This window comes from Accipiter gentilis, chromosome 5, assembly GCF_929443795.1.
Source record: "Accipiter gentilis chromosome 5, bAccGen1.1, whole genome shotgun sequence".
Classification (NCBI taxonomy): Eukaryota; Metazoa; Chordata; class Aves; order Accipitriformes; family Accipitridae; genus Astur; species Astur gentilis.
In genome coordinates this window covers 12,858,328-12,883,383 of record NC_064884.1, presented here as the reverse complement: position 1 = coordinate 12,883,383, position 25,056 = coordinate 12,858,328, and the positions used below count along the sequence as shown (strand labels likewise).

The following is a 25,056-nucleotide window of genomic DNA, read 5'->3' as shown; positions in this document are numbered from 1 at the left end:
CCAACATGAGGACCTCTCCCTTTTTCTTCCCCTGCAAGTGGCTGGCTGTGACCCAATTCAGTGCCATCCTTAGGGATTCTCTTGTATATGCCGCAGTTGCCATGGTCCCTAGGAAAGCAGTCAGCAAATAATTTAAGGGTAGGACCACCCAGCAGCCCCTTCTCCCCACCTGTCACTGACATGATTGTGCCTTTTGCCAGGGTCTTCTGCCTGGGAGCACAGATACATATGCACAAAGGATAACCTAGTCGGGAACCCTATCCTAGGCCAGGGTAGCCATGAATTGGGTCCTTTTGGCTTCATACATGGTACGTGTCAATCAGGGAGGAAAAAAAAATATGCAGTTAGCTGAGTGAATTGCTCAAACCAATGGTGGATCTGTGAAAAGACCTAAATATCACATGCTCCAGCTCATGCTTTTTTCTTCTTACAATAACACCAGTGCTGTATGATTAAATATATTCAAAGACTGTCACTGTGTAGGGCGCTCTGTGTGTCCACTTACAGCTTAGGGTACCACAAGGCCTTACATGGCATAGGAGCTGCGCTCCTCTTACAGCGTAAGGTAGTAACAGCACGGTCAGAACAGGTACAGCCATGTCAATAAGGAAGAACTAGCATTCATTTGTTTTGTTGATTACCCATTAATTTTAAGGAACGCTTATGTGCTTGTCTGTTTTCAGTAGTCCAGTTGCAGCTAATCATAACAGGAAGTAAACATTGGCCACTGCCTTAGGAACACATTGTATCGCAAGCAATTTGTGGCAGAAGTTTGTCTTTTTGCTCAGCACCTGATGTGATGAGGCCTTATTTCTAACTGGGGAACAAGAGTTCAAAGGTTGCCTGTCACACGTCCTCTCCTGCGCTGAGATAAAGCTGGCAGGTGGAGTCAGGCAGGTGACCGTATGGCAGGGCCTGAATAGTGAGCTGTTGCCAGCTGGGAAGTATTCTCTGAGTGCAACAGGGGTGGCCCAGGAAGAATTAAGTATCTACAGCAGCATAAGTACAGTCTTTCTTGCTGTTCTCCTAGAGAATGGCATATTCTGTTGCTTTACAGAAGTTCTAAGAGAACACAAGATAATCTGCTGTTTGTAATCCAGAGTTATGGTGGCTTATTTCGTTTTGGGTTTTTGTTTGTTTGTTTTTTAAATTATATTTGGTCGTCTTCCATATACCCATTACGTTTTAAATCTGTAAACAGGGCATGTATCTAAGGCAGGTATTGCTTTGAATTGATAGGCTGCACCAGAAACAGACCATCTTCACAAACATTGCATGGATAACTTCAAGTTAGTGACTATCAAAGAAATTTGCAAGAGTCCAAATACTGTAGTTTCACAATGCATAGGAGCAGTGCCTGGACTATGGTGTTGAAGGTAAGGAGTAGGAGCATGCTAATAGAATGCTTTACTCATCTGGTACTTGTGATGATGCATTTCATCTGTAACAGACATCTCTCAGTCCCAGATGGATGGATGTCACCTACTCAGCATGGATACTAGGTGGATGTGCAAAGGATTAGTGATGGGCTGTTGAGTTTTCAAAGCCATCCATAATTTTGTGTGTGTGTGTGTGTGTTGGCTTTCATGAGAGAATCCTGTCTACCATGGTTATGTCTCAGCACAGGGCTGGCTGGCAGCATCTGGAGAGGGCTACCATGGTGATGCTTTGAGTTATATGCCAACTTAGTGTTCACTATAGGTATGGAAAGTATAGGATAGCTATATATGGCTTACAGATTCTTCCAGCCCTTGGAGCACTCATGTAATAGCCCCTTTGGAGCTGGAGTTGCAAAGAGGTTGGAGAGGGATGATTGTTTTACTAGGCTGGGAGTCTGGAGATGCTAACGACCATGGAAAAACTAGGATGGGTGGCATTACCAAAGATTTCTCACAATTACCTAGTTAATGGAACTCTTGTTTAACATGCCAATATGCTTCTCCAGTTGCTTTGTTTGTGTGATAGGGAAACAAAGACATCTTTAACATCTTGAGAATGGTTCTTGAGTACTCTCCTGTTATGAGACTCAGGCACATCTGCCTTTCATCCAGACAATTCAGGCTCTAGGGTATGTGTCCATGTTGAAGTGTAACCTGAACACATCATCACTCTGAGCTGCCCAGCTCTGGTCTCTCAGAAAAGCCTCTGGGGCTTTACTGAGCAAGCCTAGTGTTGTCTAGAGTTGGGCCAAGGTCAGAGCAAGTTGAAATCTTGTCTTCTGGCCCCCTCTGACTTTCAGGGGCTTGAGCTGCTTTCCTGGGGTCTGAACACTGGAACTGAGGAACAGCTCACCTGGCAATAGAGCGATTTACTGTAATCCCAGCAGTTGCAGACTGCTATGGGACACCCATCAGAACTGGGGGACTCCCATAGATGCTGAATCAGAGCTATGGAGGTGCTGTCACGGCAGGGAAAAAGCACCATCATTTAGGCAAAATGGGCACAGTATTTTTCCAGTAGAGATACTGATGGGTCTTTTTTATCCTATATTGACTTTGTGAGACATAACTCTTTAGAATAATCTTCTAAAATAGCTGAAGTTTCTCTTGAACTTGAGCCCTTTGGTTATGGCTTTTGTTGGGCTCAGAAGGTCTGTTTTGGTATATTTTCCCATCTCTAGGGTGTAGGGATAGAAGATAATAAGACCTGTTGATTGCTACCTTCTGATTACACCCTTAAAAACATTCTTGTGTTTGGCTGTTGCTTGGAAGTAAAAGCCCAGATTAGGACTATTTTCTTGTTTTGGAGAACAGGATTTCTTTCTTCCCTCTTGAATGTGTTTCTGCTGCTGTCCCACTAACACACTTGGCTCTGACCCAGAAAGGTGGCTGTATTCTTTTGTACTTCTTCTGTGGCCTGATGGAGCCTTTCTTCCTGCAGGCCTTTAGTGAATGACTGGGGGAGGCAGGCAGGGAAAAAATGAAAGGAGAATGGAGGAGGGGGGAGCCTGATAAACTTAGAAGGTTCAAGTTCTGACTTTGGCCTCTAATTTCTCCAGCTGGGAGCTGGTCCTTGAACCCTCATAGGGGACCTCTGTAGCTCCTAGATTCTCTCATTATTTCCCCCCCGGGCCTCTTGGCTTAAATTGCCACATTTCATTCTTCTCGCTCAATCTGAGCACTGACACAGAATGGAAATGCAATGCCACCTGACCCGGCTGACCGATAATGGCTGGAAAATTGTATATTCATGCCCATAATCAGACTTTGAGAGGCAAGGAAATAAAACTTAACCTGCCACAATCCCAATTATTTCTCAGTCTAGTAATCTTATAACCTGGCATGGGGAGGGTACACTGATAACTTCAATAGTCTTGCACAACACTTGCAGTGTCTCCTGTGTGCTGACGTGCAAGGACTGTCAGGATAAATGCGCATGGCTTAAGAATTGTGTTGCGCGGACTCTATCCAGGCCCCCTTGATGAGTGTTTCCAAGGTCATCTTCCTTGGCGGCAGATTCTCAGCGAGATGTGCGTCTCAGGTGTGCTGCGTTGGGGATGGAGGGTTGGCTTTGGGTGCTTCTTCCCAGTAGTGTTGAGCTATGAACCACAGCAAGGTTACAGCTGCAGGCCCGAGAAACCTGTTCGATCTACTAGCGTTTGCTTCGAGGGGGTGTTTGAAGCTGAACCTAGGGTGAGAAATGTCCCAGGGCTCCCTGAGCCCAGCTGTGGGCTCATGTGTGCACCATGAGATATACCCAGATTCTGCACGAGTTCCTCTGGGAAAGGACAGGGTGCACTGGAGGGGGAAGAAACAGCATGTAACGGAGTAGTGTCGATACAGCCTCCCAGTTCTGCTATATTCCTACAAGAGCAAAAAAGGTGGTGCTGGAAGAACTTTCCTTTGTAGCAGGATTTATGGCTTGTTCAGCTCGGGAGGACTTTAGCTTGCCCCTCTGTTTTCTGACACTCTCTGACCAGCGTCATCCACGGGAGAGCAAAATTCCTCAAGGGTAAGAGCACTAGCTAAGTGTCCACTGCGCAGGCTGGGGATTGGCTCGATCCAGATGTAGGTCAGTCTCCCAACTTTATTCTGTGCCCAAGCGGGACCCCGGAGTCCTGAGGACAGGCGTGGGGTAGTTACCATGTGGCGAGGAGCTTACGCGGCGGCGGGCCAGGCTGCAGCGGGCTGGCTGCGAGGCACGCTGGGCAGGGTCCCCCCCCGAGCCCCGGCCGAAGCCGCAGCGCCTGCCGAGGCGGCCTTTCCCCCCCTCCTCCGCGCAGGAGGCGCGGCCGCCGGGGCCGGGGCCGGGGCCGGGGCCGGGGCCGGGGCCGGAGCGGGGCCGGCGGTGCCGCGCTCCGGCCTCACGGGGGCGCCGCCTGCCCGCGGACGCGGCGGCTGCGCCGGGACAAAAGGCCGCGCTGCCGCCGGCCGCTCGGCACCGCCCCGGGCTGGGGCCCGGCGGGGGGCTGGGGAGGGGGGGCCGGGGGCAAGAAGGGGCCCGGGCAGCAGGGCGGGGAGCGACTCTCGCCGGGGAGAATAGCAGGCGGCGGCGGAGGCTCGCCGGTGATTCGCGCCCGGCGTTTGCAGCTCGTTTGCAGCATTATTGAACCTTCACGCCGGAGGAAAACCCCGAGAGGGACGGAATTTTTTCAAGAGCAAATGAGCGTGCTGCTTTTGGGCAGGATCCCATCAGTTGCTTTGCCAGGCCGGAGTGGGCCGGGGCGGGAAATCGTACTTTCGTTCCCCTCTTTGATCCCAGTCGGTATGTAAAAGAATTGCAATTACACTTAGGCAGCACCTTTTACCCCACAGCGTCCAAATTCAAATACAAACCTGAAGATCAGCTCCTTCCTTTCTCTCTCTCCCTCCCCCCCCCCCCCCTTTTTTTTTTTTTCTTAAGGTCCTGCAAAAAGTTATCGAGCGGGCGCTCTGGCTTTTCCCTGGTCCTCCCTTTGCGATCTCCCTTTTGTTGGTTGTATGGGCTGAAGTCCCCTGGGTGGCAGCCCGAGCTACTCATTCATCATCATAACAACCGTTTAGTGTAAAATTAACAACAACTTAACTACTACAGCAATAAACATGGTCCTGCATTACCACAGATTGATGAGGATTACTTAGTTACAATCAGCTGGGGCACAGACAGGAGAGGAGAAAGGCTGCCAAATCAATAGCTTTCCCAAAGTTTAAAAGTTAACCTTCTCCCTTTAGTGTTGCTGATGCTCGGGGGCTTGTGGCTGAGTTGGGAAGAGGAAAGGAGAGGGAGGGGGAATTTCCTCCCCCTCCCCGGAAAGTTGGTACTTAGTATTTGCTTTGTGGGAAGAAGAGGACAAAGTCTATTTCTTAGAGTGTGTATCTGTTCACACACCTGATTTCTTCAGCTTGCATCTTGAAAAAGGTCTGATTGGTTGATTGTCTAAATATATTTTGCCTTTAATTCCTTCGCTGTTTAAATTCGCAGTTTAACCTTCTAAAATGCATCAGCGGACCCCTAAACGAGCTGACAATCGATCCCAAAACAACAATGCACGAGAAAGAGTGGCTCTCGGGCAAATCGGTCCGGACTCCGACGAATACAATATGTTTGGTTTCTGGCTCTCATTTCCCATGTAAACTCTGAAACGCTCATCACAAGAAACAAAGGACAAGGGGAAAATAGTTAAGTACACCTAGAGCTGCATCCAAACAAAAGAAGAAAAAGCCTAAACAAACCCAAGGTTTTCTATTTCTCCCTGAGCCAAGTAATCCCTTTGATTACATCTAATACCTGCCAAAACCCAGATGGTATGCCCACCCATCTCACAGTGTGATAATGCCACATTGTGAAATCTACCCATTAATATTAATTGTCAGCTAGAGAATCTGTCTGAACTACTAAAGCTCGAGGTTGTCTTGAGAAAGCAGGGCATGCTTTAGCAGGGATTTTAAGATAATTCTTATTCTTTCATTCTCTATCTCACATACGTAGAATGTTAAACAACACCCCTAGAATGCGCTTCCAATTTCTGCCTCTCGGAAATCTGGTCTTAAACCACTGTGTACTTGGGGTCTCCACCTGCTGACCAAAATATTACCTTAAATTGCTGTGGGTGTGCAGGGTCCGCATAGGTACGCTGTACTGCACTGACTGAATCCTGACTCCCTGCTCAAGACAAATGTGCCCTACCATGCACGTGTGACTTTTGTTCTTTCTTTCCACCACTTCCCAAATACCCTCTCAATAATGGACTTGGTAATGCTTGAGAATTGCTAGAGAAGTCTTTCGGAAACTTTTTTTTTTCCAATTTATTATACACATTGCAAACTGAGTGGTTGAAGACAGTGGGAAAGGAGAGAGAAAAAGAGTGTAGAAGAAAGTGATAATGTAGCAATGGACTTGCCCTCGAATTTTGAGGAACTACAGCTGGGACTGAGATAAAAAGGTCTCTGTATCTTCTGAAAAGAAAGGAGTGTGAATGAGAAGAGCTAGAATGAATATGTATCACCATACATCATGTTAGCTCTTGCCGGCTCATTTCAAGCCCTGTTTTCAGAATAATAGTAGTCGTTATTTGTCACAATGCCTGGCTCTTGTCATTCATCTGTAGGCCTCAAAACCAGTTTTAGACTGATTGTGGCTCCGCTGACATGCAAAAAAAGTAACCATAGGATCCTGCTGTGGCCCAGACACAGCTGCACAGAGGCAGGTTCTGGTCTTGGACAGCACTGAAGTGTCTGTGAAAGCAGTGATAAATTTTGATGTATGCTGTTCTCAAAATGGCAGCAGCTCACGGCCTGTAACTAGATATCACAGATTTTACCTGGATGAGGTGTGAGCTCTAAATGTTGGACCTGAAGACATAAACATTTGTGTTTCAACCCGTAGTCAAGCAGCTTTGTTACCAATCTCTAGCATAGATGCTCTATGTACTCGTGGCTCGATGTAACCTGGCAGTTCTAGGATAGAGTGAAATACCTATGTAAACAAGACTGTGGCAAAGCTACCCAGGCCTGGAAATTCAGGTTCCAAAGTCTGCTATTCCATCCTTCCCTCATTCCTTTGCATCTGGCTATTCTACAGCAATTTAGGTAATAAGGCTCTTTGAAATGGGAACAGTCAGACATATAAATATATGACTATGTAAATCAAATTTGTATTATCAGAGGTTCATATCAGTATAGGTGTGCACAAGGATGTCTGTCTGTCTTTGCCATTTTTCTTCCCACCAAAAACTTTTGTGGCTCATCTGTCTCCTTGCAGTGGGGCCTGGGTCTCTCGGGACCCTACCAAAAGAGCTTTTTGGTCATTTTTTGAAAGTTGCAGCTCCTTGTAAAGGTACAAACTGCACTTACTCAACACCACTTAGAAAACACGTTGGCATGGGCTTCACAGAATGCCTGAAAATCTGCATTGCTTTCCCAAGAAGCTGCCACCACCCCCACCACCAGCTCTTATGTCACGAACAGCCAGCCTGGGCCTGCTCTGTGTTACTTTCGCATCCTCTCTGGTATCAGCTGAGTGACACCAGGAAGAAAGAGATGCGAAATAAAAAGTGGAACAAAGGACCCCTTTCCTGCCCCTGCTGAAGTCGATGGCAACAGTCCTGTTGACTTCAGCAACACTAATGTTGTTAAGAATAGGTCTATACTAAATTCACTCTTGTGTCTGCAGCTGATGTAGACTTATCTTGGCTTACAACGTGTGTGCACATGCACGGTGAGGGGAAACGTACAGTTTTTGGCAATTGAAAGTTTAATCAAAAGGCCACTTTTCCCATCTGTTATTTTTGGGCCTAGCCTCCCGAGGGTCAGCTTGATGACATTTCATGCTGCTTCTAATCAATTTTATACTAGGAAGCAGTGTGAGAGCTGACTACCAGAGAGCTGGAGTGGCATGGAGCTCAGCACTGGGAACAGAGCTGGAAAAATATGTTGGGGATTTTGGGGCATAAACAAATGTTTCCTAATCTGGACTGCAACTCTGTCAGGCATGTACTGACAAGTAAATGTCGATTGGAGCCGAAAACCAGCAGGTTCTACTACAGTGTAACCTGTAAATCCACATCTTCACAGGCATGTTGTGGTACGCAGAGCTATAGTCTCCGGGAAATAAGGTAACACAGGAATCAGATCATGGAATCAAACAGTGTGATTATCACTGCTTTTTTGCTTTGTGTAGCCAAAGGAAGTAGGTAGCAGTTTGTACTCGTTATTTCCTATATGACTGTTTAGATCAGACTCGAGCTTGCAGCCCTGGAGGATTAAATGATTTTGAAGTCACAGGCTTTTTTCCCCAGCCTGTTTCTCCCCCATATCCTTTCCATCCTGTGATTATCTCTTCCATGGCTGGGCAAACACAGAGGTATGTACTCGCTCTCGGGGGGTCTGTTCCTTGCTCCACACACCTTGTGGAGAACTACATGGGAACCACATGTAAGAGGAGGAAGAACTAAGAGTAGTGGGGTCAGAGCTGGAGCAAGACTCCTCAGCAGTGCTGGCAAGACTGAATTGGGCTGCCTCAGCTGTGAGATCTTGGGACCAGGCTTGGTGACCTTGGAGCTGTCAGAGGTTAGAAAGTAGGCAAAGACTGCTGCTGTCAGAAGGGAGCTGCTCGTCCAACCTGGGCTGCAGCAGCCACCCCAAGCGCTCACTCTGTGGCAGCAACAGCAGCACTAACCTTGGCTTTGGGGGCCTTGACAGACCCTGACTGGTTGCTGTTGTAGTCAGCTGCTGGTCCTGTCCCTTGAAATACAGGAATCTGTATTTATCTGGAAGACCCTTAAAATATCAGGAAGAATCTACAAGAAACATGGCTGAGCTTGGTGCTCATGCTCTGCAGTGTGCTTTTGGCAACGTGAAACTTCTGTTTATGGGGATTTCTAGCGCATTTACAGGCAGAAAATGCAAACAGCACAGCTCCATGGGCTGCACAGACCTGTGCTTTTCAAGTAGATTATCCCTACATCCCATTCTTGGTAGAACCTGTAGGCTTGTAAGCTAGAGAAGCCCCATTAAAGTAACAACATAGAGTTTCCATTGCATGCAGTTGTGACTTTTCCTATGTCCAGGGCTGGTGCTTTGACCAATACTTATCACTTTCTGAGGACAGGTTTCCCGCAGCACAGGCGAAACTATTAGGTACATTTACTGCCTGTATAGGCAGTGAGGGATCTGCAGGATGCCGAGTGGATGACTTGATCCCAAAGCTTGTGTCTGGGGTAAGGAATGAGCATCCTGAAGAGTTGATAGTGGGCAGTTTGGGATGGAGCACGCCATGTTGCATCTATTTTGAAAATAAACTGTCTAATCTGATGGGGAGAGGTAAAATATTAATTTTTATTTTAGCATATAAATGCTACTTTTAACAGGGTGTCTGAGAAGTGTTATCATTGTAGCCCACCCTGGAGGGCAGCTCCTCAGCAATGCAAATAGCAGAGTTCTGATGGTTTGGACTTTTCTCAGTTTAAGAAATTACTGATCTGTCTGCTCCTCTTGCAGAGCAAAGCTGGGAGAAAGCATCGTGTTCCAGCATTTCAACTGCCTCAGTGCCAAGTATTAGACCAAACGTAACCTTCATCAGCAGTTTAATCTAATGGTGTGGTTCTGTAGCTGATTTAAATCAGTACTGCACTGGTTTGCTCTCTTTTCCACCCTGCAGCTGTGCGCTCTTGTTGTGTGCTGCTTCTGGTGCTCACCTCTCCCTTCACTGGCTCGATACAGCTTGCTACACCAGCAGAAAACTGTCTCATCAAAAGGTAGCAAATATTTTTTTTGTTGCCTTAGAGAGCCAAATGAGGTCAGCAAGGTGGTAGTGCCAAACCTGGGATGGAAGCATCTGTGGACAGGTGTGATTCCACAAGATGGGTCGGCCACCCTAATAGCTCACCGCTGCCGGGAAAAGTGTTCCCAGAAGTGGTGTGGTGGCGGACTTGGCCAGCCTGTGGAGTCACAGCTTTCTATATGGAGATTCCCAGAGGATTCCCTGTTGTGGGCCTTGGTGGCTGGCCCGAGATTACAAAGACAGGCTGTGGCAGAGCCAAAATCCCAAACTATCTGCAGAGGAACAAAATCTCATTTGTTTCTGTAGTTTAAATCAAAGTTTTATTCCGATTAAGAGAAGCCAAAAAGGAACTCAATGCACCTTAGAATAAAGGTGCTTGGAAAGCAACATCCTGGACTAAGATCTTTTTTTCCAGGCACCTTTTGTTCGGGTTAAGGTACAACAGCAAACCACAAAACGCAGCCTTTTAGCCGGCAGGAAGGGATGCAGTTCCTCTGAACTTCCACTGGGCTCCTCTGCTGTTACAGTCAACAGAAGTGCCAATTAAACGCTTCCTAGCCTGACGGAGCTAGTTTCCAGTTGAGATCCCAGCCTGTAGACTCGGTATTGTTTCTGTCCAGAGGTCTGTATTACCAAAACTGACAGGTGTCACGGGGGTTACTCTGTTCTTAGTACTATTTTGAATTTTAAAAAATCCTGAAATATTAAAAATCTCTGAGAAGAAAAGGTGCTTCTAAGATACTGGAAATCCTGTTATGTGGCACCGTTCTGTTTTCCAGGCTGTCCAGATGATAGGTTATGGATGATATTGAAGCTCAGAATTATACAATTACTATTGTGTTAGACTTATACAATGAATACAGTGGCCTCCAGTTCAAGCAGGTTTCTTTTCCTATTCATGTTTATTTTATGCCTAAGTGAAACAAGACCTTACTTTTATATATTCTCTATATATAAATATTTCTCTATTTTTTCAAATGTTCATGAAAAATTTGACAAGATGTCTACCAAGGTCACAAATGCAAGCCTAAATAGCTGCAATTTAACATCAGTAGTTAGCAAACAAGATACCCTCGAGGTAAGGAAGCTGATAAAAAGAGGGCAGCGATGTATTAAAGATGTTATTTGGGGGTCTATGGATATCATTTAGGCTTCACAACAAGGTCAGACTGATTTAATTCTCTCTGCAAAGGTCAGTCTGAGGCCTGGCTGTACTAACCTCTGTGCTCTCCATCTGTCTGTGCTCCAAGCCAGACACTTTCAATAGGTGATTGTGTGTTCATGACTGGATACAAACACATTGAAATTACCTCCAGGTCTAGGCCTCCGAACGTGTTTACTTGGAGTCACTGCTGACCCTGGAGTAGCTGGTACCTACGGAACTTTATACTTGGCTGCTGCTTTGAAGTGTTGCGAAGAACATCTGATATTGGCGATTTCCTAATGTTGCAACTAGTGATGAGTATTTAGCTTCATAAATGCGTCACTGTAGTGTCATAAACTCTTTATGCAGGTTTATTCTATGACCCTTGAAACGTGACTTTTTTTTTTCAGCACTGGCAAAAGTATAATAAAGGAAAAAAAAAACCTGACAGTATTCACTTTCTCCAAAATGAGGAAAAATGAAGAAGCCGGTGTTTGTGGACATCTTTATTTGATAGTCCAGGTCTTTTAAAAATCTTCCTCCATAAGCAGGGAATTCTTTAAAAATAATTGACAGGACAAAATAAATATGCAATGTGCTGGTATCTGTTAGTCATTTTCTTGCTGCTTTTTTCACTTCATGCTAAACATTTCTGAATTCTCTTTTCATTTTAAGTAGGAAATGGGTTTATTAATCTGAATGCAACAACTAGAGAAAATGAGGCCAGTGAACGCTTTGAGCTTTCAATAAATATTTAGCTTACTGAAATAGCCACACACAGTAAATAGCACTTGCTTTCATGAAAAAAGACCTGTAAGTTTAGTGGAAGATACACTTAATTTTAAAAACAGATCTAATTTTTACCTGTATGATTTGTACTAGAAGGAGGTTATGATTTGATATTGCTTTCATTTTAGGTGGAGGGTAGAAAGGTGGAATTATATAAAATGGCATGAAATAATTAAATGTACTATGCTGAAAACCAAAGCAAAACCAAAAAAAGGTTCTACATAGTGCTCTTTCTCTCTGAGGTACTGTAAGTCTTCCTTAGGTACAATGCTTATATACACCTGGTTTCAGTAATTATTTTACATTCATACAATAAACAGACAGTTTCAAAAGTAAAAAAGGGGGATCTATTTTTTGAACCAATAAAATCCAAATCAAGGAATTCAGAGCTTAGGATGCAACTGTCCACAGGGCATCTTGTCCTGGGTTGTCTTGAGCCTGCCTTCTGTGAAGTCACCTAAAAAGAGAGGAATGCAAGAACAAGAATACAGATAACAACAACGTAATTTTAAGTCACATTTTCAGATTTCTGCCTGTGTTCCTCAGTTTAAATAATACCCCTGTAAACAAATTCTGATCTTAAATGATAAAGACTCTTTTTTCCAGGTGTCTTATGAAATCAGCTATTGTTCTTGTGCATGATGTGTGCTGAGGAATCGGCGATAGTATTTGGTTCTTGAGGTTGTTTTAGTGGCCCTGCTTTTTAAAATTAGATGAAGGCAGGGAGAGAATCTGTGCAGAGATCACAAAAAGATTTAGGAAAGTAGTACAGTGTAGAACCCTATTTTTAAAAAAGATTTGATGCCTGACCCCACACCCCCATGTACACATGTGTGAGTGCACACACCCCCATGCACACACTTCCATTTACTTTATAAGAGACCGCAATGATGGCCAGGTCACCTTTTCACTAGGTTCAAGGGTTGCTGGAACACCTCTTCTTTTGGCAAGTGCGATGGTGTGCTTGGATTAGCCACGGGAATCGCTGGGGAGTGACACAAGAGGTCACCCTGCTGTGAGATGAACACATAGCCTCTGCAGGGTCCCGTCTCCCGCTGGCCGAAGGAGCTGGTATGTGAACTTGGGTTCTTTTCACTGAGTGGGTATTTTTAGAGTAATTACTATTTGTGGTATTGTTGTCTAGCTACAGGAGTTTTAAGGTATTCATTACACCACCTGTTTGCTTTAAAATACTTTGTGGGTGAGCTTTTATTGCTCAGGAATGGCGCCAGATGGACAGTTCTGAGGACCAAAGTCCTCACACTATCTATAGAACAGGTATGGCACCAGCAGTGGCACATTAAGTTTTTCACCTCTATCTCCCTCTGCCATCAGCCTGATGTCAGCAAGGACAAGCTCAGGAGAAAGAGAGCACCCCACAGCCTGTGCCTCTTCAGAGACACCAACAATGGGGCCATCTGCTGAGGTGGTGCATTTGGAGACAGGTCCATGGTGATTTTCCCAGAGGCTACTTGGGATTGGGCTCTTGGCAACTGCTTAAAGCATCCGCTTTCCTAGAAGCTGAGGCAATTTTTGGAGCAGTTGCTGTCTATTGCATGAATTCACACCAAACAGGCTTTACAAATGTTTCTGACTCCAGCACCTAGAGCTGTAATACACCTTTTTGAATTGGTTCTATCCCTTCAATTAGGGGAGGGGCACACTTTCCAGCAGTGACTGAGCACAGGTGAGGAGCTGGCAATGTCCGTCCTTGTGTCAATACTGTAAGACGTTCACACAGAACAAAATAACCTGTTGTGCTTGGTTCCTTAATGACAGTCCCTCCGCTTTGTTTGCGTCTCACTTAGAGTGGCATACTGCTTATCAGATGTCTATTGTGGACTGCTTTGTAACACAGAGGCACTGTTGTACCACTTTCCATCCCAAAGCCTGGCTGGCTTCTTGCTTTCCTGAATAACCAAGCCCAGGAGAGGCTGAAAAATCCGCCAGCCCTGTCAGCTCTCAGAAGATATGCTCATCTACCTGGCTGACACCATTTTCCAGAAAGCCTTAGTAGGGTCTAGGCCTTAGGCTTAGAATGGTAACACTGACAAACCCTTAATACGACAATATTGGCAACTTCCACTGTGGGGTGGTGTTCTGCTGTGGCAACTTCTTAACTGGGGAAGGACCACTCGACCTACAGTGCTGCTTCTCATGCTTTGCTTGCGTTCTGCACATTTGAAAACAAAAACTGGGAGTCTCATAAAACCATACATTTTTCTCAGCGTAGCATGGAGTTCTGAGTTGGCCTCACGCTGCACTCTTAGGGGCCATAGGAATTTAAGGGTTCAGGCTTGCCTTGTCTCAAAGCACGCATTTTGGCCTTTGAAACAGAAAAATCTTATGCCACAAAAATGGGCAGCTAGTTTTTGATCATGTACTTGTAGCATTTTTTCATGTGCGAGACATGACATGCTCTGTCAAGCCACTATATTCAAACTTCCCCTAATATATTTCATTTTTATTAGTGACAAAGGACAGGTGATTTGAATCTTAATAGTACAGGGTGATCTGTATGTGAGGTGTAGAACACCTAGGCGTGCGCTATGATACAGCTATTGCAGTGAGCTCACATGCTTTGCATATAAATCTTGAGGCGGTTTGCTGTGCCCAGCCCTACTAGGGGCATTGGTGGAAATTAAAATGTGAGGGGTGCAGGCCACTTTTATGCCATTGTATTTCCCTTTCCTATTGTTAAGTTTTCAATTCCCCTCTTCCCTTACTGCTTATTTATACTCCTGCCAAGTTCCAAGGGAGCAGAAAAGCTGCTCCTTGTATTGTTATTATTTTTAAGCAGTGCTTTTGAGAAGTCAGTCTTTTGGGGACCAGAAAGCATCGGGCATTAGGCAGATGAACACAAATTCTGCACTGCAGAATTACCATCCAACACGTGCTTGTCCTGTGGGACGGAACTGTAACAATTCACAGCTCTCCTGTCGTGCTCCTTGCAAAACTCGCTCCAAGTCGAGATCTTCCAGTTCATGTCCTCCACGTGCCTGAACCTGGCCGTTTGGCTTGAATGGCTCCCTGCACTCCAGAAATGCTCTCCCGTCTGATCCATTGCTGGTAGGAGCAGTGTGCGGGGGGCAGGTTGGCTGAACTGCTGTTAGGCAAGAAACGGAACAAACAGGTTAAAAAAAGTCTGGGTTCCCAGGTGCATAAAGCTGAAGGACAGCAATGAAATAACTCTAGCTAAGTAGAAAAAAAAAAGTTATTTTGTTCTTTCTGTTGTACTGTTTGTCCGGTGAGCTGAGTCTCGGGGAGCAGCAGCTGCCAGTATGGATGGTTTCCCCAAGCGCTTGCAGGGAGCCCTGCTCCCAGTGTAGACCAGGGCAGGCGCTGCCCTGCTGTGGGGCCTTTCTCCTGGGGCTGGCAGAGGCCTCCCTGCACTCTGAGCTGATTTCGGAGCCTTGCCCCCACAGCACTCGAGGAGGTCACCGAGTTTGCAGGCACTGGAGGAATGTGCTTTCGGCATTGGCAAAGCTCCATACCAGAGGAAGCAGTCCCATTCGGTTCCTTGGTTATTCTCTGGAAAAAGAGGGCAGGGAGAAGACAGAGATGAACTTCTTTGCGATGGACACTAGTGATGCAAAGTGCTACATAAAAGCTGGGTGGTATAAACCCTTCCCTCTTTTCCTCCCATGCAGAGACCCAGAGCAAGTGGTATACACTGCTTTAGCCATATTTTTACATCCCAAGGCACGCACAGATCTCAGGCTAGCTCTCTGTCAGGGACAGTTTCCAGAGTATCATGTGGGAAGCAGGATCAAACTTTTAATCCCTGAAATTAAAAAGGACATCTTAATTAATAGGGGAAAAAAATACCTTGGGCCATTTGCAGATAATTAAAAAACCCAGCGTTTAACAGTGTGGACAAAGTCCTGACCCGAAGCATGATGAACTATACCAATGGCTTTCGTACAGCTAGAAGTTTATAGTGTTCTGGAGTGTTGTTTATGTTACTATAAAAAAAGGTGAGAAAATATATTCAGTTACTTTCTGTTTCCCCCCATTGAGCAGATGGCAATTCATAGCTCAAATTGTTTTTTAAGCTATTTCACATTTTACTAATAAGTACAACGTGCTTTTCAACAACAGACCATGCTTAGGCACTTCTGCAGAGGTTACATGATTGCTCAGGTAGCTCAGAAAGCAAAGAGTTTATGAATTGTGTTGCGTTATAACGGCGAATGTTTTCCGGTTACCTCTCACGTGGTGGAAAACACTAGCTAAAAACTCTCCTACTTCTTGTTTCAAATTATTTCTAATTTTGGAGGCCACAAATAACACAGTGTACTTTAATCGCCTAGATTTGAGATTGTTTCCATCGACTGTGTTCCTGGTAGAACAAACCATGCTTTTTAAGGAGCTGAGTATTCTTTGTATTTTAAGTGCATAATAATATGTGTAGATGGCCACTGGGGAAAGCGAAGAAATATTCAGCAGTTCTATTTTGGGAAGTTTTGGTGCTTTAGAATGAAAACTGTTAATGCTGCACGCATTGGAAAATTCTCACCATTGCATCCGTGGTTTTATCAAAACCTGTTAAATTATATGAGTGCAGAAATAAGGAAGAAGTGGTTTTTATTATTAATTTACACTCATTTTTAGCTGGCATGTGGTGGCAGGTCCTCCAAACAAACCCGAGACACAGATTAGAGCTGAAAGTTTTGGAAATGTTCTAAATCTTTGTAGCGATGCAGAAAGGAAGCGTAATATTAAACTGACAAATTGAATATATCTATTTTTTCAACGTAATTCACAGTTTCTTCCTATTATTTTTTACTACCCGTGGAGATAAAGCAAAACAAATTCCTCAAAACAGAGAGAAATATATTTCCAGATACATTCCTTAATGGGAAAAGGTATCTCTCTTATACATATGTACTGTCAAGTATCTACCCATTCCTTTTCTATGCCGCGTCTACAGCCAGAAGTGTTGGCTATGCAAATATTGCAGAACCGATTCTTAACATATGTGCTGCGTGCCTAGCTATAGATACCCAGGAAACTCTATATAATAATTAAAGCCTGCATATATTAGCTGTAATTATAATTTTACATAATCTGTTATATAATCTTAAGGCTGCTATGCCATGAAAAAACCGTGGGTTTGTCAGAATTCCTAGGAAGAAAAATAAAATTGTTGCTCGTAAAGGTAAGCAAGTGTCCTGGCAATGAAGGAGCACCCGAGGCTATTAAAGCACGGAGCCCATCTCGGCGATAAAGCCACGCTGGCTGTTATTAAAAATGTAACCTGCACCCCAGGAGCGAACAGGGATACCTCGGCAGCGTTACTTCTGCTTCAGCTCCCTGCTCCGGAGGGAGGGAGCGCGGGGGCGGGGGGGAACCGGTTTGCCCCCGGGCGCAGGTGGGCCGGGGCCGCCTCGCCTCGCCTCGCCTCTCCGGCCCCGCAGCCCGGCGGGGGCTGGCTCCCTGAACACCCCCCCGGATTACAAAATCATCATGTCGGTAGCGGGGAGCTGAGCGCCGCAGGTCGGCGGCCGCCGGCCCGGCAGGGCTGGTAGCGGCGGGGGGCCCCGCCGCTCCCCTCCCACCACCCCCCCGGCAGGCAAAGCCTGGCAGCCGCCGCCGAGAGGCGAAGTTGGCGGGGAGCCCGGCGGCTCCTCCGAGGGGGCCGCGGCGCAGCGCCCCGGGCAGCCGGGCAAAGCTGCCGCCGGTGGGGCGGGGGAGCGCGGAGCCGAGCGCCAGCGCGGGGAAGGGGAGAAGAAAATGAAGCAGAACTAGGAAGATGACAAAGTGGCGAGCGCTGATTTATCGCGGCGGCCTCTCCTCGTTTCCAGCTATCGCAACGTGCCCGAGCGGCCCCGGCCCCGGCCCCCGCCCGGAGCGGAGCGGGGCGCGGGGTGGGCTCGGGCCGGCTGGAGCCGCTGCCGGGGGCCGGCGGGGCTCGGGTGGGCTGCGAGCCCTCAGCTCAAGCCCGCCCGGCGCCTGCCTTCGGCGGTACGAAAGCGGGGGCTAAACCAACAGCGGCATCAAAACATTCCCTGCCGGGGCCGGGGCCGGGGCCGGGGCCGGGGCCGGGGCCGGGGCCGGGGCCGGGGCCGGGGCCGGGGCCGGGGCCGGGGCCGCTGCCACCGCCGGAAAGGGGCAGAGGGGGAACCCGCCGTAAAAAAACCAAACCCACCCAAGCGCGCAGGGAAAACAACCGCGTGAGTTGCAAATAAATAAAACGCAAAGTAAATCGGACGAAATAGCCGAGCGTTCGTTCGCAATAAACAGCAAGCTTTATAATTTCCAGGTGTTGGGGAAAGCCGTTGTTTTATAGTTTATAAATCCCTGCTGGGGTGAGGGAGGGGGAGAGTCTTTGGAGGTGAATGAAATATCAAATCACGAGGCTTTATGTAGATTTATGATTGCATAAGAGGCTCGATCATTTCCATATATTGAAATGTGCTGTCCCTTCCGCGGCTGCCCAGCCCTTGGAGGGAGAGAGACGCTCGATTCCGCCTTGATCAATGCTGACTGTGAAGCAAGGAGGAGGAGAAGGGGGGGACCAGGCTGGCACCAGATGGAGCAGGGTCTAGGGAAAGGTCAAGGTTAGCTCAGGCTGCTATTGAATCGGTTGCAGCCTCACAGATAGATCTCTGCCTCGGAGGCACCCACTGGGGCTTCTCAGAATCAAATCTAATAGAAAAGGCAGTCACAGAATGAAATCGCTTCATCTGAATGCTAAAATTGTTATTAGGCTACATTAGAGAGATACCGGGCACGTGATTACCAAAAAAGGAAGCATGCCTAGCAGTTTGCGACTGAAATAAAAGCTGTGAATATGTTGATACCATCGGCAATGTGCAAGGATAATAGATAACAGGAGAGAGGGGCAGGGAGAGATGTGTGTGTGTAACGAACAGATTAACATATTGATGCGTACGTATGTATCTGTATAAAATTAGTTGTATACGTATACACGTCTGCGTGGGGGTATATTTGTATGTACGCAGATTGCAGTACTTGACTCCTTATGAGTCCTGCAGCAGCCGTGGTCCTCAGCGGTCTGAGGACGTTTGTCAGTTGATATGGACAGCAGTTACAGACCAAAAAGTGGGAGCCGACTTGCAGGAGAAGTTCGTTGGTGGGTCCTCGCAGGACTCCGCCTGCAGCCCCCCTTGCCTTGCATTGCGGTGGTGTGCCGTCACTTGGATTTTTGGATTTAAGTCCTCGTGGAGGCACAGGGCTCCAGCATTGTTCAAGGCCGCTCTCTTTCTTTCTCGTCTCGGGCAAAACTCTGCGAGGAAATGTTATTAGGCGCGTACACGTGTGCGCACACCCCACACGCTGGACACAGGAGCGTGATGCAAGCACACACATACGTGTTTGGAGCAGTGATGCTGTCAGCTGGCTTTCGGAGATCAAAGTGAGCTCTTCCCAGTTACCATCTCCTCCACATTAGGGATTCTTTAACCTACAGCACAGCCGTATCTTAAAGACGGATTTAGTCTTGTAAAATAAATGCCGGCTACACTAGATTAAACATGATGACTGCACTCTAAGGGTTAATAAATTTAGAATTAACAGATCATCCCAGCTTGATACAGCTACTATAGATGATTTAATATGCAGCCTAAGCAGGTTGACAGTCAGCTCACAGATGCAGATAAGATCAAACAGTCTCTTGATTCAATAGATTGAATGGTTGTACTGAGTGTCTGGAAGGTGAGTGACAGTACGTATATGGCAGGGGTTCTGGTAAAGAAGGGCTTCGATTCCCCACTGCTGTGCACTGCACTGGTTTTCCTTTTCTAGCAGTCAACCTTTTCCAGCAATCAAACCTGGAGTTAACATGAAAAAAACCCATCTCAAATATAGTTCAGGAGAGTTATTTGAAGTTTTCAGTAATGAAAAGCTCCGCGCTTTAACAGTAATCACCATTACTATTGCTAGTCTGCACTTCAGGCTCCTTCTCTGCAGACAAGGCCATTGCCACCCACTCCATCCCACAGGGAGTCTCATCTGTCCACAGCCTCTGTGTCTTTGTCCACACCAGTCCCCTTCCCTGGCAGAACCTAAATCCACAGAAAGAAGATATTTTGAAGGCAGAATGGTGACACCTCGCCCACGTCAGCCCCTGGGGTTTGGTGAGTGCGACCTTGCCCTAACATGATCTGCCGACCAGAAGCTTCAGCTGTAGGAAACCTCGGTGGGTGCGGCATGACGAAGACAATTCCCCCGCTTGCTTTCTCAGCTCTCTTGCTTTTCTGGCTTAAAAGTTAATGCCTGTAGTAACTCTTCTGTGGTTTATGTTTTCCTTCTTGCTCTCCTGTCCTATTTAAACAGGAATGTAAAACCGTCCTCGTGGAGGCTGGTGAGCGATGAGATGACAGAGTGGTCTCTAACAATTTTTATTATTTGATCAAGAGTAAAAGCTCCACCTGAACCATTAGATTTTACCATATGAATACATTTCCAGGCAATTTTAAAAATGCGTATTATGTATTCAATCGACCGTCACAGGTCTGAATTGTATCTTATTGTGTTATATGGGGCCACCACCACCATACTGATGGGAACATTTGCGTTGAAGTTACTGCACATCTGAGTGCTTATAAATTAGCTGTATTGTTTACTTTGGTGGGTTTTTGTAAATGTCCAAATGATCAGACCACGGCTTTGACGAATGCCCCGCAACACGCTGGTGTAATGAGCAACGCTGCTTTGAATTTACCAGCAGAGCAAACCCGGAATCCACACAAGATCGCCGTTTCTCCTTGTGATTTTTAAAACGGTCTCCTATACTTCTGCAAACGTTTACCTGTGAATTACACTTTTGTTTTAATTTGGAAACCAGTGGTTCCTTTTAATCCCTTAAATGCCGAGTTAGAAAAGAGAGGGCCTCGGCATGTGTTTCAGACTACAGATCCGTACGCGAGCATCCCCAGATTTTCCCGGGTAGGTAAAAAACTGCCGACGCGGCGGGGGGGGGTGAGCCAGTCCTTTCCCCACCCCGCGCCTCGGAGCACCTCTCAGGTGAGCTGACGGAGGCACGAAAATCCTGCCCGTGTGATGAGAGAGAGGCGGCATCAAACGGCCGGCGCCCCTCGGGGCGAACGAAGAGGACTCGAATACCCCACGCGAAAGAAAGACTGAAGCGGCGAAGCCCCCAGAGGCGCGCACGCACACGCAGGCACACACAAAAAGGCCGCGCGAGCGAGCGTGAGCGCCGGCACGAGTTCGGGAATTCGTGGGAATCAAAGGAGCCCTTTCCCGGCCGCCGTGCCCTCTGCCGAGCCCCGCGGAGGGGGGCGGCGCGGAGCCGGGGGGGCGGCTCGGCCGCGGAAGGGGCGCGGAGGGGCGGCCGGGCCCCGCGGATCCCCCCCGCGGCGGCGATGCCGCTTCCCAAGGCGGAACCAGCGAAACCAGTTAACTGGCAGCAATTTGCATATTTATGGTGCCTCCTGCCGTTCTCCGTGATTGCTTTACAGGCAGGAAAGGTAACAGAAAAATATATAACCCCCTCTAAAAAAACGGCAAAAAGGCTCATACGTGCACAGGGGCTCTGATAGAAGAGTAAGCCTTGCAAAGCCCGTGGCAGGAAATTTGTTTACTAAACAGTTTTTTGTCTTAGGATATGAAGGCAGTTGTGTGTGCGTGGGGGGGGGGGGGGGGGTGTGGGTTTTTTGTTTTGTTTTTTTTTAAGTTCCAAGGCTGAGGATGTGAGGTCCGTGCTTCTGTGCAAACTACTAGAGACAAGCCCTGATCATTTCAGGCAAAAATAATTAGCCTCGTCATATTCACTGAATGTATACATCTAAGGAGGAGGCAATCCTTGGAGAATGGGAAAAGCATTCAATAGACACTTTAAAAGTAGAGTGTCATGGTACATATATTTTTTAGTCCCACTCATAAGCAATGTACAAATGTGCAGTAAGGCTTTGAATATAAAAGCTAATTAGGTCTCAACAGAGAATAGTTTCATTTTTATTGGCTCTGAGTACAACGGCTGTCTTAGATACACCTCGGCTCCGAGACACTTTTGGCCTTCCTCGGAGGAACTGCTGTGGCTGTGTCCCCATGCATCCCTCTGCGTTCAGACATCTTCAGTTCTGGGTAGCATGACCTGCCAGGGTGCCAGGAGGTCTGTAGCTCACCTCAACCCCTTGCTGAGGAGCCCTTCAGAGCTGCTCAGGAGGTGGGGGTTGCAGTGGATCCACATCCCTCCAGCCACATCTGGACCAAACTTCTCCCTGCTGCCGGTGGGGAACAGCACTTCAAGACTGGTGCTATGATATGGCCTGCATTTACCCTGCGTAAATCTATAGCGCCTACCACCGCAACGTCGGAGGGTGCTGTGTTTCAGCATAGATAGTCTATGGATCTCTCTCCACGTGTTTACACCTATTTTTCTCTCCCTCGGCACTCAGATGCTGTGAAACTTAATATGATAGGGCAAATTATAGTCTAAATTGTGAATACATTAATTTCAGTATGGTAATATCAAACATTGTACATATTCCTGATTTCTGTATTTAATTTCCCTTGCCTTTTTTTTTTTTTAAATGCTGGGGAATAGTTGTTTACTGAACAATAGCATTAGTACAATAACTCCCCCCAACCCCAGCATTCATACTTAATGCGCATCAGCTTTCTATGTAATACTATACAATATACTTGCATGTTATTTTAATTGAATGAAATCTTATTCATACTGGTGGTAGAAGGCATTCTTTTCACTGCAGTCAGAATTCATACTGTACTGTAAAAATTATATGTGCTGACAATAACAAATGGTGGCAAAACTATCCAAACTGCTCAGAGAAGTGGGCTCTTATCACAGGTTATTCACCATCATTCCTGCCACCCCTCGGCACTGCATCTTTCCGTGCAGCTTTGGGCTATATAATAATACATTCTTCTGACTACAGAAAGTTGCATTAAAATATTATTGTAAGCATTCTCACAATTAAGCTGAAATTTTGCATGGAATAAATATGGCAAAGAAGAAAATCCACAGTAAAGCTGTCCTTATTTTTAAATGCTGAAACAGATCTCTGCTATCTCAACAATCAATTCTTTTTCATCTGGATCCTCACACAAACTATGTCATGTTCTGCAAAGCATGTGCATTTCTTCTTTGCTAAAGCTAAAAGCTAAGCCTAAATGTCACCTGAAATAGTAATATAAAACGAATATAGAGAATGATGATTGTGTATGTTAAATTTCAGTTCAATGCATTCTAAGCGAATAAAAGTTGAAGCTCTAAAAAGCAATGTAATAGAAGTTATTTACAAAAGATGTTAAGGCGCCAATCTAACAGCATGCTTGAGTACATGCTTACTTTAAGCATGTAAGTACAGCTGATGTGCCCAAAGATAAATATGTGCTTAAGAATTTTGCAGTACCCGAGGCCAAGTAGATTCCTCTGGTAAGGGATATATCGAGCAGCGTTAGAGGAGGAAAATCCTTTTTTATTGCACTGTCTTTCTCTATTGTCCCTCACGCCAAGCATGCTAGGAAGGAGAGGGGACTGTGTTCAGAAGCATACAAGAAAAACAGCTAAATCTTTCCTCATCCTGTGTAGCAAAACTAATTTCTCAATGGAAATAACTTCTTTTTGATTGCTGATATTGGGTTTCTCAGATTAGTGAATTACTTTAGTTATTCTATTTTTTTTTTTAATTGATGTGGGGTATAATTGGATTTATTCTTCAAGACAAAATGTTTGCAATTCCTCCTTTTCCCGCCTGCCACATCCAGAGTGGGGCTTTCAAGATTTCCTCATAGGGAGAGTCTGAGCCCCTTGGATCTAATCTTGCACAGAAGTGTAAAAAGCTTCTCCTTATGACCCTGAGATCTTGTTCATGAACTACTGCTGTGCTAAAAGATCAGCAGCTGCCCCACGTTTTATTTGGTCAGGATCAGACCAAGTCTGTCCAGCTCTCCTGCTCTTCTCCACTGATGAACAGATACTTCGGAGATGAAGTGTGACTGTGTACCGTTGTTGGACACGCTGCTAGTTTAAACTTCGCGTTACGTGCTGTCTGTTCCCGGTTCGAACCTCACCAAGACTTTGCCCCTGCAGGGCTGGGAGCCTGGCTTAGCCTTTCCTATCCGTGCAGCTTGCTCATCACTTCTGAGTTCAGCTGCCTCTGTGCTGGTGGGTGCTATCTCTCCATGGCCTGAATTGGCTGTAATTCTTTACCTTGTGCTAGCTGGGCATCTCCCCAAACTTAGCGGCTAAAGTCAGAAAATGAAGCAAAAAAGATGTTCGTGTCAGTGACCTGTCTTCCTACTGCTCTGTCCTGGTTTCGGCTGGGATAGAGTTGACTGTCTTCCTAGTAGCTGGTACAGTGCTGTGTTTTGGGTTCAGTATGAGAAGAATGTTGATAACACTGATGTTTTCAGTTGTTGCCAAGTAATGTCTAGTCTAAAGTCAAGGATTTTTCAGCTTCTCATGCCCAGCCAGCGAGGAAGCTGGAGGGGCACAAAAAGTTAGGACAGGACGCAGCCAGGACAGCTGACCCAAACTGGCCAAAGGGATATTCCATATCGGGTGATGTCACATCCAGTATATAAACCGGGGGTGGGGGATCGCCGCTCGGGGATTAACTGGGCGTCGATCAGTGGGTGGTAAGCAATTGCACAGTGCATCGTTTGTATATTCCAATCCTTTTATTATTACTGCTGTCATTTTATTAGTGTTATCATTATCATTATTAGTTTCTTCTTTTCTGTTCTATTAAACCGTTCTTATCTCAACCCACGAGTTCGACTTCTTTTCCCGACTTTCTCCCCCATCTCACTGGGGGAGGGGGGGGGGGGAGAAAGTGAGTGAGCAGCTGCGTGGTGCTTAGTTGCTGGCTGGGGTTAAACCACGACATGCTCATAGGCTTGAAGATAGTGACCTGCTTAGGTAAATGACTTGGGATCTCAGCAGCGACTCCAGAAGACCAGCTTCTCTGTGCTTGTGCTGTCATCAGTTTCTGTGAACACAAATAGAGTAGCCCTGTTGAATGGGGGATTTGGATGTGTGGGACGTCTTGCTGAGGAGAGTCTGGCTTCTCCTAGTGCTTTGTTTCAGAAAGACCTGCACAGAATAAACCTGCAGTGAGAGAGCCTGATGCTGTAGCCGGGCTTGGTCAAAACTCTTCCTGAAACCGATGGAGATGCTGCTCTTGAGCTTGGGTGTGGAGCAAGGTGTCCCTGCTCTGTAACCGTTCAGTGAGGTGGGCACGGAAACTTTGTGGGGTCTGGCTCTATAAGAGCAATCTGTTTCTTCATGGCCTGTGGCTCATATTTCTGGCCCTGGGCTTGTCATTGTTTACTGTTAAGGTCAAGGAAAATTCCAAGCCCCCACCTTAACCAACTGTGCATGCTCCAGCTTAATGCGATTCCAGGTGGTAAAAAACATCACTGATAAACAGAAGTTTAAAACTAGTGAAAACTGTTATGAGGAGCCATTC

General features: G+C 46.4%; 1 protein-coding gene across 2 annotated transcripts in view; it reads left to right on the top strand.

Moving 5' to 3' along the window:
- The window catches only part of BCL11A (BCL11 transcription factor A), a 112,211-nt gene that overhangs the window by 5,394 nt on the left and 81,761 nt on the right, over positions 1 to 25,056 (top strand). The window contains exon 1 of one of the 2 annotated variants that reach the window (XM_049799667.1): positions 12,683 to 12,703. The exons of the other annotated variant lie outside the window; for it this stretch is intronic. The gene's annotated coding sequence lies outside the window, so the exon portion shown is untranslated. Of the gene's footprint in view, positions 1 to 12,682; positions 12,704 to 25,056 lie in introns of those variants that run through there. 2 annotated transcript variants of the gene reach the window in all.